Below are 13577 nucleotides of genomic sequence, written 5' to 3'. Positions count from 1 at the left end.
AAAACGTGATACTTTATATTTGAATTGTGCTGACAATGCTATAGCCATGGTGAAGCCGTAAGGTGGTAACAGCGAGCGGACATACACACACAAACTCCATGTAATTTGTTTGTGTAATTCGTTGGTGGTAATGTCAAAAATACTCTGAGAAATGTTCGTACTGTCAAAATTCATGAGAAAAGTTGCAATCAACTTGGTTAATGCTTTCACCTTTAATAACTCCGCCATCAATCAGCTTTGCCAGCATAGTTTGAAATTTATAATCAACATAAACGATTTGATTTCGTTTTGATATGGCAGAAAACGAAACAAACTCATTTCGTTAATTTAACATTCTTAACGTTAATAAACGAAACGAAATGAAATGACTTTGACGCTGAATTGTCTACAGCTGGTCGCAAAGCAACAACAAAATACATTCATGGCTAACGGTGAATATTTTTTTGCTTTCATTCCGATTTATACTTTCGGCGTCATTACAGCGTTAATTAAATAGTTGTATTTCCTGAAAATTCAATTAAATGGAAAGTGTACCCATTTTTAGTGAAGTTATTTATGCAATAGATGGCGAAATAAATAACATTACTGATCGCCACTTTTAAGTAAAGAAGAAAAGGGCGATGAACAGCTGAAGGCTTTACTAAAAGACTTTGAATTGGAAGGTGTTTTTGACCACTTAAAATATGAGTAAGTGTGCTGTTTCTTATTGCTTGTATCATTCTAATTGTGTGCCCAATATTGCAGCCGCACAATTGACTTACGAAAGTTTAAAATATTTACGAGCGGAAGATTTAAAGGAAGCTATTCCACCATTTGGGCTTAGAGTTCAATTCCGAGAAGTGCTGTTCATGTGGAAAAAGCAAACGGTAAGGCCAATACTGATGCATAGTGAGTGGTGAATTATTATAAATTACTTAAAAGTTAACAAATTCCTATCAAATGCTGTTTATAGGCCATGCAATCTTAGTTTCATAAAGCTTCCACTTGGGCCAGCCGGCCAATTTCCTCAAAATTTAATTCTTCAGCGACGTTTTTGTCATGCTAAAGCAGAGTAACATTCTACAATATGGAGCACCCCTTAATTAGTATGTAAAATTGTCGAGGGGGGTATGAAAAGACGCGTTTTGACCCCTTTATTAAGAATCCGGAAGCGAAAATTAAAGATTATTTTGCTGTCAAAATTCATTCACAAAAAACCAAAACGTGACCACGGATCCATTCAAAATCTGGGGCCGGATCCATAGTATTTTTGCTCGTCTACGCGATCGACAGTATTTCTGCGCAGAACACCTGTTTGCATTAGTATGTGTGTGTTTACAACAAAATTATGCAAAATACCACAACCACATACAAATTTACCACACTTTCTTGGGAATATATTTTGACAGAAATACATTTTTGCAGTTATATTTGTTATAATATAAATTATAATTTCTTTCTTATACATATTTCTAATTTTAATAGAAGAATTATAATTTTAGTTATAGCAAATTATTCGCATACATTTTTACTAACCACATTCGAGCTCTTTAAATATTACAAATTATATAGGCGACCAAAATATATGAATATACTTAACTAAATTCATGTTTTTAGGACTTAGTAAGTTTATTGAGGTCAACAACAAGGGGAAACAAAATTTTGGAGTTCTATAAGAAATTTTGGAAACTCGATGACACAAACCAGGACAATTTAATAACCGTTTTAGTTGAAGAATTATGTTACAACAGCATATCTTTCAAAATAAAGGCATTTCCATCTATAGTGAACGAAATTTGCTCCATTTTTCCGAGTGCATTGTATACGAAAGTAAGTGTGTAAGACAGATTTGCGTTCGTTTGTGATAACTGTGTACGTAAGTTCAATTGTCGTTTCTTCCGGACGGGAAGAATGGAAAGCGACCGATTTGGCTCATATTTGGAACACATAATATATACAAGAATAGAAAGCGACCTATGAAAAAAATTGCTGCTAGGTGGCGGAAGGATCGAGATATTCAAAAAATCGTATCTGTGTTCCGATTTGGCCCATATTTGGGACAAATATTGCGTACAGTCCGGTAGAAGTGACATCAAAATATTTTGTAGTTGGAGGAGGGGCAAGCATTCGTGGCGCAGAGTCGAGTAAAGTCTTTGGAAGGATTATGTATGAGGACTTAGATTGTAACAAATTGTCAGGATAGAGTCCTTGTAATAATGAGTCACTAAATGAACTAAATAGAATGGGAAATAATAGGCAATTTAATAAAGACTAAAAACTTGAAAATAAAATAATTAAAAAAATGTTTAAGTTAAACGGTTTTATTGAAAACAATATTTACGTGAAATAATAATAATACTAAAAGCTATAAAATAATTATGTAGGTCCTAGGTACTAGTCATCACACTCCTCATCAATCTAGGGCGTTGATCAGATAATTAAATAAAAGCGTTGGGCGCGTGAATTTTCTAAAAATCTGAGGCGTAGCATAACCTGATTAAGGTTCAGTTGGTCATATATATGACTATCAACAGAAATATGACGCGTCCAACGCTTTTATTTATTTGTCTGGTCAGTGCCCTAGATTGATGAGGAGTGTGATGACTCGTACCTAGGACCTACCTAGTTGTTTTCTAGTTTTTAGTGTTATTATTACTTAATGTAAGTATTGTTTTAAATGAAACCGTTTAACTTAAAATTTTTTTTAAATTATTTTATTTTGAAGTTTTTAGTCTTCATTTAATTGCCTCATATTTCTCATTATACTTAATTCATTTAGTGACTCATTATTACATGTACTCTTTCCTGACAATTTGTTACAATCTTAGTCCTCAATACATAATTCTTCCAAAGACTTTGCTCGACTCAGCGCCACGTATGTTTATCCCTCCTCGAAATCCAAAGTATTTTCATGTCACTTCTACCGGACTGTATGCAATATTTGTCCCAAATATGAGCCAAATCGGAACACAGATACGATTTTTTGAAATATTTCGATCCATGCGCCACCTATCGGGGTTTTTTCTTATTATTGCATTGTCGTCGGGTTCTGAATTGTATTTCAAGTTTCAAGCTTGTAGCTTATCGGGAAGTTAATTAAATTTTAATTACAAAATTCGTAAACAACGGCCGGGCGCTACATAGAGTCAAGCTAAATAAAACCATTTAAAAATGTTCATAGCTTAAGTCACTTAAACACATGCCAATAAAAATTTTGTGGAAATGAACGTGATGCCGTCTGCTTCTGTATCTTGACAAAATGTGGTGCACGTATGTTGATAGAAACCCTTTGCTTTGGTTTACAAAGCAAGTATTTTCAAATTTTCTGCTATGTGCTTTTCCTGCTGATAATCTTACCAGCAGCTGTTCCTTTGCACTGAAAAATCTGCAAGTCGTTCAACATACCTGTTGTTGTTGTAGCGAAAAAGCACTCCAGAAGGTGTTTGGTTATCGATGTCGGATATAGATAGGGTACGTTTTGGTAACAAGCACAATAAAAGTACAAGCGCAACCATCTCGATAATGATTTCATATGACCACATTGAACCTTCTGGCCATCCCGCCCCCTACTTCCATAAGGAACTTGAGGTCGCCAGAGCCTCGGCTGCTAAAGAAACAGGCTTTGCCGCGGGTAGGTGGGGTTGAAAATTGGGTTAAAAAAGCTATAAGTTGCGCTGGCAACCCCTTGAAGGGGTTGCGCTACACAGCCCTTGAATCATTTGCGTACTTTAGTCGCCTCTTACTACCTGCCGCGGGTATATTCTAAGCCCCTTAACCCGCTGGGGAGTTCATCATACCTGTCTTGAAATATAACTCAAAATCATGAACGATGTGGAAAGTGTGAGATGACCCTTGGAGCGTTCAAGAGAAAGTTTTGCGGAATATTTAAGATCCTGTAAGTGATGGCGGCGGCGAGTGTCGTATGGGGTATAATGATGAGCTGTACGCAGATATGTAGATTGTGTAACGAATAAAATCCCAAACGACATGCATTTACACAACATAAATTTTTTCGAAAAATTCTTTAAAGTTCTCTTTTTAACTCCTAGTTAACTTGACTTGAGGAGTTAAACTCACACAATTTTGACGAATTTTAAAAATTTGCTCTATAAATAAGTAAATGAATGCAAGGCGCGATAACCTCCGAAGATATTTTAGGCCGACCTCCTCTTCCGATTTGCGCCGTGCTCCTTTTTATTTTTCCTACAAATTGGCGGGACGGGACCTCCATGTTTTACTTCGACTTCCAACGGCATCTGCAAAGCAATTGAGTTTTCACTGAGAAACTTTTCATGGCATAAATACACTCGAAGTGTATCACCGCCGAGGGGCGACCCGCTTAGAAACTAAAATTATTTATATTAATAGCAATTGAAAAAACATGTTTCTAAATTTTTCCTGGCACTTGAAGCCAGGATCTTCTGTGTGGTAGGCGGAGCACCCTACCACTACACCACGGCAGTCGCCCAGACGTAGATGTACAAATATGTTTGTATTCGTAAGAGTGCCGTAAGGGCAGGCGAAGGCCGAATAGTTTACTAAAGTTCCTGAGGGCACTTCTGGTCGGATGAGATCAGCTCTATTGCTGTAACGGTGTAGGCCTAACAATAATAGGGGGACTCATGTAACTGTATAAATACCTTATAAAGTGTGTAAACGTATAAATTCATCTAGTGCGTAAACGAGCTGTCAAATTTTGTATGAAAAATCATTTACACAATTTGTATAAATTTACGAGCACATTTTATTGTGTAAACGCGGTAAACTCAAAGGAATGCAACCTTGCAGACATTACAGCATGCATTTTCATCAGAAATCTCCAACATCAGCAAGTAAAGGCGTTTTAGTTTTGATTTTTCATTTAATCTTGGCATTTTTTAATTTGTATAACAATCAAAAAAATTTTGTTTGGCAATAATACAGCTGATAAATAATCAAGTTTATCAAGAGTATTACTAGGTGCGTTCATATAACAGCGTGTGTAAATGGATATAATTTTACACCTTATAAGTTTATATGCTTTCATGAGTCTCCCTAATATTTAAGCGCGCTACAAACTTAAATGAGGCGTGAAACTACTTATAGCTACTGGAGTTAGAAATAAAAGGAGATGAGACAAAATATGTTATTACAACGATATAATAAAATAATTTAAAAAAAATGTTTAAGTCAAACGGTTTTATTGAAAACAATACTTATATGAAGTAATAATGATACGAAAAGCTAGAAAGTAATTAGGTATGTCCTAGGTACTAGTCATCACACTCCTTATCAATCTATGGCGTTGATCAGACAATTAAATAAAAGCGTTGGGCGCGTGAAATTTCTAAAAATGTTAGGCGTAGCATAACCTGATTAAGGTTCAGTTGGTCTTATATATGACTATCAATAGAAATATGACGCGTCCAAAGCTTTTATTTAATTGTCTGATCAACGCCATAGATTGATAAGGAGTGTGATGACTAGTACCTAGGACCTACCTAATTATTTTCTAGCTTTTCGTATTATTATTACTTCATATAAGTATTGTTTTCAATAAAAATTTGTTTTTAATTATTTTATTTTCAAGTTTTTAGTCTTTATTTAATTGCCTATTATTTCTCATTCTATTTAGTTCATTTGGTGACTCATTATTACAAGGACTCTTTCCTGACAATTTGTTACAATCTAAGTCCTCAATACATAATCCATCCAAAGACTTTACTCGACTCTGTGCCACGTATGCTTGTCCCTCCTCCAACTCCAAAATATTTTGATGTCTCTTTTACCGGACTGTATGCAATATTTGTTCCAAATATGAGCCAAATCGGGCATCATAGGTAGCTTTCTATTCATGTATGTATTATGTGTTCCAAATATGAGCCAAATCGGACCACAAATACGATTTTTGTGAATATCTCGATCCTTGCGCCACCTAGCGGCGATTTTTTTGATAGGTCGCTTTCTATTCTTGTATGTATTATGTGTTCCCAGCATGAGCCAAATCGGACCACAAATACGATTTTTGTGAATATCTCGATCCATGCGCCACCTAGCGGCGATTTTTTTCACAGGTCGATTTCTATTCTTACATGTATAATGTGTTCCAAATATGAGCCAAATCGGACCACAAATACGATTTTTGTGAATATTTCGATCCATGCGCCACCTAGCGGAGATTTTTTTTCACAGGTCGATTTCTATTCATGCATGTATTATGTGTTCCAAATATGAGCCAAATCGGACCACAAATGCGAATTTTGCGAATATCTCTATCCTTGTGCCACCTAGCAGCGATTTTTTTCTTATTATTGCATTGCCATCGGGTTCTGAACTATATTCCAAGTTTCAAGCTTGTAGCTTATCGGGAAGTTACTTAAATATCAATTACAAAATTCGTTCACAACGGCCGTGCATGCAGCCTGTCTGTCAACTCAAGCTAAAAAAAACCGTTTAAAAATCAATTGCCCAATAGCAAAGCAGCAATGCAGTAGTTGTTATCGGCTGCTAAAATCGTAGCGTTTTACTGCGTAGTACACACTCGAAAAACACATGACTTAAGCTATCGTATCACTCTTTAAGTACTTACATTCATACATACATACCTAAATATAAGATAAATGTTGATTCCCTGCAGTTTACCAACCAGTTGTAAACTACTACACAACTAGTGTGGGTTCAGACCCAATCAGTCAGCCAATACATTTAAGGAGCTAGTGATTTTACACCTTTCATGAACATGAAATGGTATATTAACTTTGGTCCGATGTTTGTAACGTTGAGAAATATAGAAGATAGACTCACCATTAAGTATACCGAATTCATCAGGGCGACGAACTGAGTTGATATAGCCATGTCCGTCTGTCCGTCCGTCTGTCCGTCTCTTTGTTTGAACGCAAACTAGTCCCTCAAATTTCGAGATATCTCAATGAAATTTGGCAAAAGGATGTATTTTTGTATTATATTAGGCATTTGTCTGATCCGTTAGGATCGGACCACTATAACATATATCTCCCGTACAACCGATCGTTCAGATAAGACGATTTTGGTCATTCCTGCCGCAATATAAAAAGTATAAACGTGAAACTCGGTGATATATATTCTAATATATCATAGAAGATATCCTGAAAAAATCACTTTGATCGGAGCTATATATAGTATATATCCCATACAAGCGATCCTTCATATAGAAAGATTTTTAGCAATTTCTTCCTTAATTCCCAATATAAAAACGTTAAACTTGGTGATATTTATTCTAATATATCATAGAAGATTTCATGAAAAAATCATTTCGATCGGAGCTATATATAACATATATCCCATACAACCGATCGTTCAGATAGAAAGATTTTTGGCAATTTCTCCCTTAATTTCCAATATAAAATCGTTAAACTTGGTTATATTTATTCTAATATATCATTGAAGATTTCATAAAAAAATCATTTCGATCGGAGCTATATATAACATATATCCCATACAACCGATCGTTCAGATAGAAAGATTTTTGGCAATTTCTCCCTTAATTTCCAATATAAAAACGTTCAACTTGGCGATATTTATTCTAATATATCATAGAAAATTTCATGAAAAAATCATTTCGATCGGAGCTATATATAACATATATCCCATACAACCGATCGTTCAGATAGAAAGATTTTTGGCAATTTCTCCCTTAATTTCCAATATAAAAACGTTAAACTTGGTGATATTTATTCTAATATATCATAGAAGATTTCATGAAAAAATCATTTCGATCGGAGGTATATATAACATATATCCCATACAACCGATCGTTCAGATAGAAAGATTTTTGGCAATTTCTCCCTTAATTTCCAATATAAAAACGTTAAACTTGGCGATATTTATTCTAATATATCATAGAAGATATCATGAAAAAATCATTTCGATCGGAGCTATATATAACATATATCCCATACAACCGGTCGTTCAGATAGAAAGATTTTTAGCCATTTCTCCCTTAATTTCCAATATAAAAACGTTAAACTTTGTGATATTTATTCTAAATATCATAGAAGATTTCCTGAAAAAATCACTTTGATCGGAGCTATATATAATATATATCCGATACAACCGATCGTTCAGATAAGGGGTTTTTTGCCATTTTTTATTTTATATCTATATTGTTACGAATATTAGCAAAACTAAGGAGTGTTGCCATCTCTAAGCCGATGCTAAGCAGTGACGTGAATTCACATCCATAGATCAATCATTATGTATCTACATAAACGAAACAATAATTGCGTCTACACATATGTACCATGTACGTATACGAGCAGCGGAGGGTCAATGCACAAACACATGCATATATCTGAGATACTCCTATAAGTATGCAATGAGAAAAACTATAAAATTGTGCAATTGTAGTTACAGCTGAGAAGTTTGAGAGCTGCTGGACTAGTAGATTCTGGAAGCGCCTAGAAGATGCGAAGGTTGAAATCAAAGAGTATAAAAGGCGACAATTGTAGAGGCGCTGGAATCCACTTTGATTTGAGGTTTCGATTGAGACGCTATCTAGCGAGCAATAGCAGTATTATTTTAAAAGTCAGTTTCCTTTAAGCTATCAGTTTGGTTATTAAGCCAGCTAATTGAAAAGTATAAGTGTTATTGTAAAGTACTTTAATAAAGGCCATTTTTCCATTATTCAATATTGGAGTTATTTATTCAACAGTTTAGTGATACGAACTTAGCAAAAGGGCAAATAAGAGGATTTGCAGTAAAATTCGTTACAATTGGTGTCAGAAGAGTAATTGTTGAATAAATTCCGGTGGACAACAAGGACATGGCAAAGTTCAGTGAATTGAAGATCCAGCAACTGAAGAAGAAGTTGGAGAGCCGTGCATTGAATACAAGCGGCGTTAAACTCGAACTTCAGGCACGGCTACGAGAGGCAATGGAAGCAGAAGGAATTGATGTGGACGAGTATGTCTTTTATCCTGATGGGGACGAGACAACAACAAAAATTGAAGAGAAAAACGAAACATCGCAGGCAGTTACGAGCACAGTCTTGAACCTGATATTGGCTGCAATAGCTGCTCAAACATCGACAGTAACATTAATGTCGTCGCAAATATCATCCCAAGCAGAATCACAGGAGGTACGCATTTCAGAAATGGCGTCGCAAGTAACATCACAATTGGAATCCCAAGAGACACGAATAACATCGAAGATTGAGGCACAAGAGACACGTATCTCAGAGATGTCGTCAGAAATAACATCCAAGATGGAAACACAATTGGAAGAACAGAAAACACACATGGCGTCACAAATTGCAGAAAAATTAAAACAACAAGAGACACGCATAACAGTACAGCTCGCAGCACAAGAAGAGCGTATCTCAACAAAGCTGGAGGCACAGGAAACGAAATTCTCATCGCAGCTGGAGGCTGTTAGTGAACGACAAGATAAAGTGGAGGCCGAGATGAATGCTTTGAAAGATCGGATTCAGGAGTTACAATTGAACCGTCCAATCACTTCAACGTCTACTCTGAAGGTAAAATCCCCAACGTTTGATGGTTCTGTTCCATTCCAGGTATTTAAGCTCCAATTTGAGAAGACGTCGGCAGCGAACAACTGGAATGCTGAAGATAAAGTTGCAGCTCTGTTCGTGGCATTGAAAGGGCCAGCAGCCGAAATCCTACAGACGATTCCCGAAGGAGAGCGGAACAACTATGAAGCATTAATGGCCGCCGTCGAGAGACGTTATGGAAGCGAGCATAGGAAACATATATTCCAAATTGAGTTGCAAACCCGTCACCAAAGAGCGAATGAGACTTTGCAGGAGTTTGCCTCGGATGTTGAAAGGTTGGCTCATCTCGCAAATGCGGACGCACCCGTGGAATACACCGAGAAGGTAAAAATTCAGAGTTTTATAAATGGCATACGGGACGTGGAAACGAAGCGAGCTACATACGCAAACCCAAAGCTGACATTTGCTGAAACGGTATCACATGCATTGACTCAGGAAACGGCCTCACTATTGAGTAAACCAGCATATAAAGCACGCCGTGTGGAAGTAGAAAGGCCAGAGTACGTAGACACAATTTTGGAAGCACTGAAGGGATCTCAACAGAAGAATGCCGGAGTTATTAAATATTTCATGTACGGCAACCCAGGTCACATTGCACGTCATTGCGATCTTGGTCCTAATAGTTCCAACAATGTGGGTGGCCGTAAACGCAAAGCTGGAGGAGATGAGCAAGAGCGAGTAAGATGTAGAGATCGAGAGCTAGATCCAGCTATTGATTGCCCTGTGATATCTGTGTTGCAAATTGGTAGAAAATCGAGCAGTCTTACCGTCAGAGGGAATGTGGAAGGTAAAGAACGTGTACTGACTGTAGATACGGGCGCATCTCATTCCTTGATCCGATCTGACTTGGTCAACAGGATAATAAAGCCGTTACCTGGAGCAAGGTTGCGTACGGTCACTGGCGAGTATAACCAAGTCCAGGGAGAAGTGATATGTGAAGTCTTGATTGGAAAGGTCACGGTTCTACACAAATTCGTTGTGGCGAAGATCGTTGAAGATCATATTGGGAGTGGACTTCTTGGTTGACCATGACATCAAGATCGATATGCAGAGAAGGGTGATGCGTTATGAGAACCAGGATATACCACTTAACTTCAGTTTGCAGAAAGGATTCAGTAGTAATCAAGTACTGGTGGAGAAGACTCGACAAAAACCACGGAAGTCAAAGGCAAAGGTTGATGGGTCGAATGGGCCAAATAGAGCAAAATCGAAGGTACCTGCGAGAGAAACACTAGCATTGGCTAAACTTAAAGACGCAGGAAAACGAAGCAACGAATTTCCGAGAAAGAATGCGAGGGTAGTTTCAAGCCGGAGCGCACTACCCGTGTGAAACGTGGAAACGATACTGATTATGCGAAGCAAATCCGTCAAGCGCAAGCTCCACGAAGTATTTCATTGGCCAAGCAACAGAGTGCGAGGGAACGATCCAGGATAATGAGTAGTAAGATGAAACACAGGTACGACAAGGAAAATAATTCGGAAGGTTTCCGGGAGGGAGATTTGGTACTGCTATACAACCCTCACCGGAGGGAAGGTGTTCCATCCAAATATCGGTGCAGTTGGGAAGGCCCGTACAGAATTGTGAAGACGATCAGTGATGTCATCTACCGCATACAAGCAATTGGGAAATCACGAAATAGAAGAGTGGTACATTTTGCGATGCTAGCAGCGTTTAGATCGAGAGATTTGTCTAATCGGTACGATCAGACTTAGGTGGAGGGCAGTGTTACGAATATTAGCAAAACTAAGGAGTACTGCCATCTCTAAGCCAATGCTAAACAGTGACGTGAATTCACATCCATAGATCAATCATTATGTATCTATATAAACGAAACAATAATTGCGTCTACACGTATGTACCATGTACGTATACGAGCAGCGGAGAGTCAATGCACAAACACATGCATATATCTGAGATACTCCTATAAGTATGCAATGAGAAAAACTATAAAATTGTGCAATTGTAGTTACAGCTGAGAAGTTTGAGAGCTGCTGGACTAATAGATTCTGGAAGCGCCTAGAAGATGTATAAAATTGTGCAATTGTAGTTACAGCTGAGAAGTTTGAGAGCTGCTGGACTAGTAGATTCTGGAAGCGCCTAAAAGATGCGAAGGTTGAAATCAAAGAGTATAAAAGGCGACAATTGTAGAGGCGCTGGAATTCAGTTTGATTTGAGTTTTCGATTGAGACGCTATCTAGCGAGCAATAGCAGTATTATTTTGAAAGTCAGTTTCCTTTAAGCTATCAGTTTGGTTATTAAGCCAGCTAGTTGAAAAGTATGTTATAGTAGTGTTATTGTAAAGTACTTTAATAAAGGCCATTTTTCCATTATTCAATATTGGAGTTATTTATTCAACAGTTTAGTGATACGAACTTAGCAAAAGGGCAAATAAGAGGATTTGCAGTAAAATTCGTTACAATATATATAAAAAGAAGTGTACATTTTGATTGTCACTCCATAACTCGAGAACGGATAGATAGATTGCCATGAAATTTTTAGGAAAGATACAGGAAGGAGAGGTGATGGTTAGTTGATTTTGAAATCCCAAATCGGTTTACCCATATATATATAAAAATCAAATCCTTTGTGTGTGTGTGTTCGCTATGGAAACGTATTTCCCACACATCAATCATCACCAAATTTTGGTTATGGGGTCCTTCGATCAACGGAAAGGTTTTAGGCTAAAAATAATATCGATATATAAAAGGGGCGTGGCACCTCCCATACAAATGGAATCTTTGGTACTGCATACCTTTGAAGGTATACATGCCAGAACATTGAAATTCAATGAGGAGTTATATGAGGTCAATCCCTAACACCACCAAGAAAATGCGGAATTGGGAAAAAGGCGGCGTGGAACCTCCCATTCAAATGGGATCTTTGGTACTGCATAACTTTGAAGGTATACATGCCAGAACATTGAAATTCAGTAAGGAGTTATTTGAGGTCAATTATTAACACCACCAAGAAAATATGGAATTGGGAAAAAGGGGGCGTGGCACCTCCCATACAAATGGAATATATTATACTGCATATATCTGGATGTCGTAATGGTAGAATAATTAAAATTGGTAAGGAGCTATGTGACGTTAAGTCTTAAAACCTCCAATAAAATGTGGAATGTGGAAAAACTATGGCTGCCGTACAAACAGTCTATCTACATCTTCTATAAAAATCAAATTCTGTGTGTGTGTTCCCTATGAAAACGTGTTTGCTATACTTCGATCATCACCAAATTTTGGCTCGAGGTTCCTTCGATCAAAACGAAAGTTTTTCATATTTCAGAATTAAGAATTTTAAATTTAAATGTTTTTGTTTTTTGGCTATGCGAAAGAACTATCTTAACTCCCAAAAATGATCATGTTAACAAAATCAATGATCGCTTTCAAAATCCATTTCCAGGTGAAGTGACGAAATATAAATTGATCGACACAGTTACAGATGAAGATAAAATTGTGAATTATCCAAATTAGTTTCTATACTCCTTAGAACCAAAAGGAATGCCTGTGCTTATATCAACTTTGAAAATTGGCTCACCAGTCATGCTTCTTCGGAATGTAATCAAAGCAACAATCATCAGCGGTAAAAGCAATACAATAATATAAAATAAGATACAATAAGATACAAGAATAAAATGTTTTAACAGAAAATTTCACCAAATATGCGTACAAAATTCAATTCAATTTACAGAACAATAAATTAAATTATCAACAAACAAAACAGAAAAAATAACGCAACATCCATTCGATCTCGCGCGTTACAACGTGCGCTTGGTAAAGCTAGTTTATCTTAAAAATCGTTTAGGTATGTACATCTATATATTTCTTATCTTATAAATCCGATCATTTGGAGATTACGAACGGGATAAGATTATTGTTCAGCCCCATTAATGAAAGACAGTCCCGTCCTTACTTGTTAACATTAAGATCTACGAGATCTTAATTCTTAGAGTTCGGACAGAAATATTCCAGTCTCTACTAGTAAAAACTATTTCAAATGTCATCGTGGATAAGTATTTGGGTCACATGTGAGATGGAGTCTTGGTGCTAGAAGTAGCACAGTTAAAATAAA

The 13577-nt window shown here is 36.8% G+C and overlaps 1 long non-coding RNA gene across 1 annotated transcript; it reads left to right on the top strand.

The window, feature by feature from the left end:
- Window positions 1-362: 362 nt before the first annotated feature.
- On the top strand, window positions 363-13238 carry LOC137237456 (uncharacterized). The gene is made up of 3 exons (XR_010948961.1): window positions 363-687; window positions 745-866; window positions 12909-13238. It is a non-coding gene; the product is annotated as an uncharacterized lncRNA (long non-coding RNA).
- Window positions 13239-13577: the final 339 nt, after the last annotated feature.

The sequence above is a fragment of the Eurosta solidaginis genome, chromosome 1 (assembly GCF_040869045.1).
Source record: "Eurosta solidaginis isolate ZX-2024a chromosome 1, ASM4086904v1, whole genome shotgun sequence".
Taxonomy (NCBI): Eukaryota; Metazoa; Arthropoda; class Insecta; order Diptera; family Tephritidae; genus Eurosta; species Eurosta solidaginis.
Note: the sequence above shows the minus strand (reverse complement) of the source record. Positions and strands in the feature narration are given on the sequence as shown.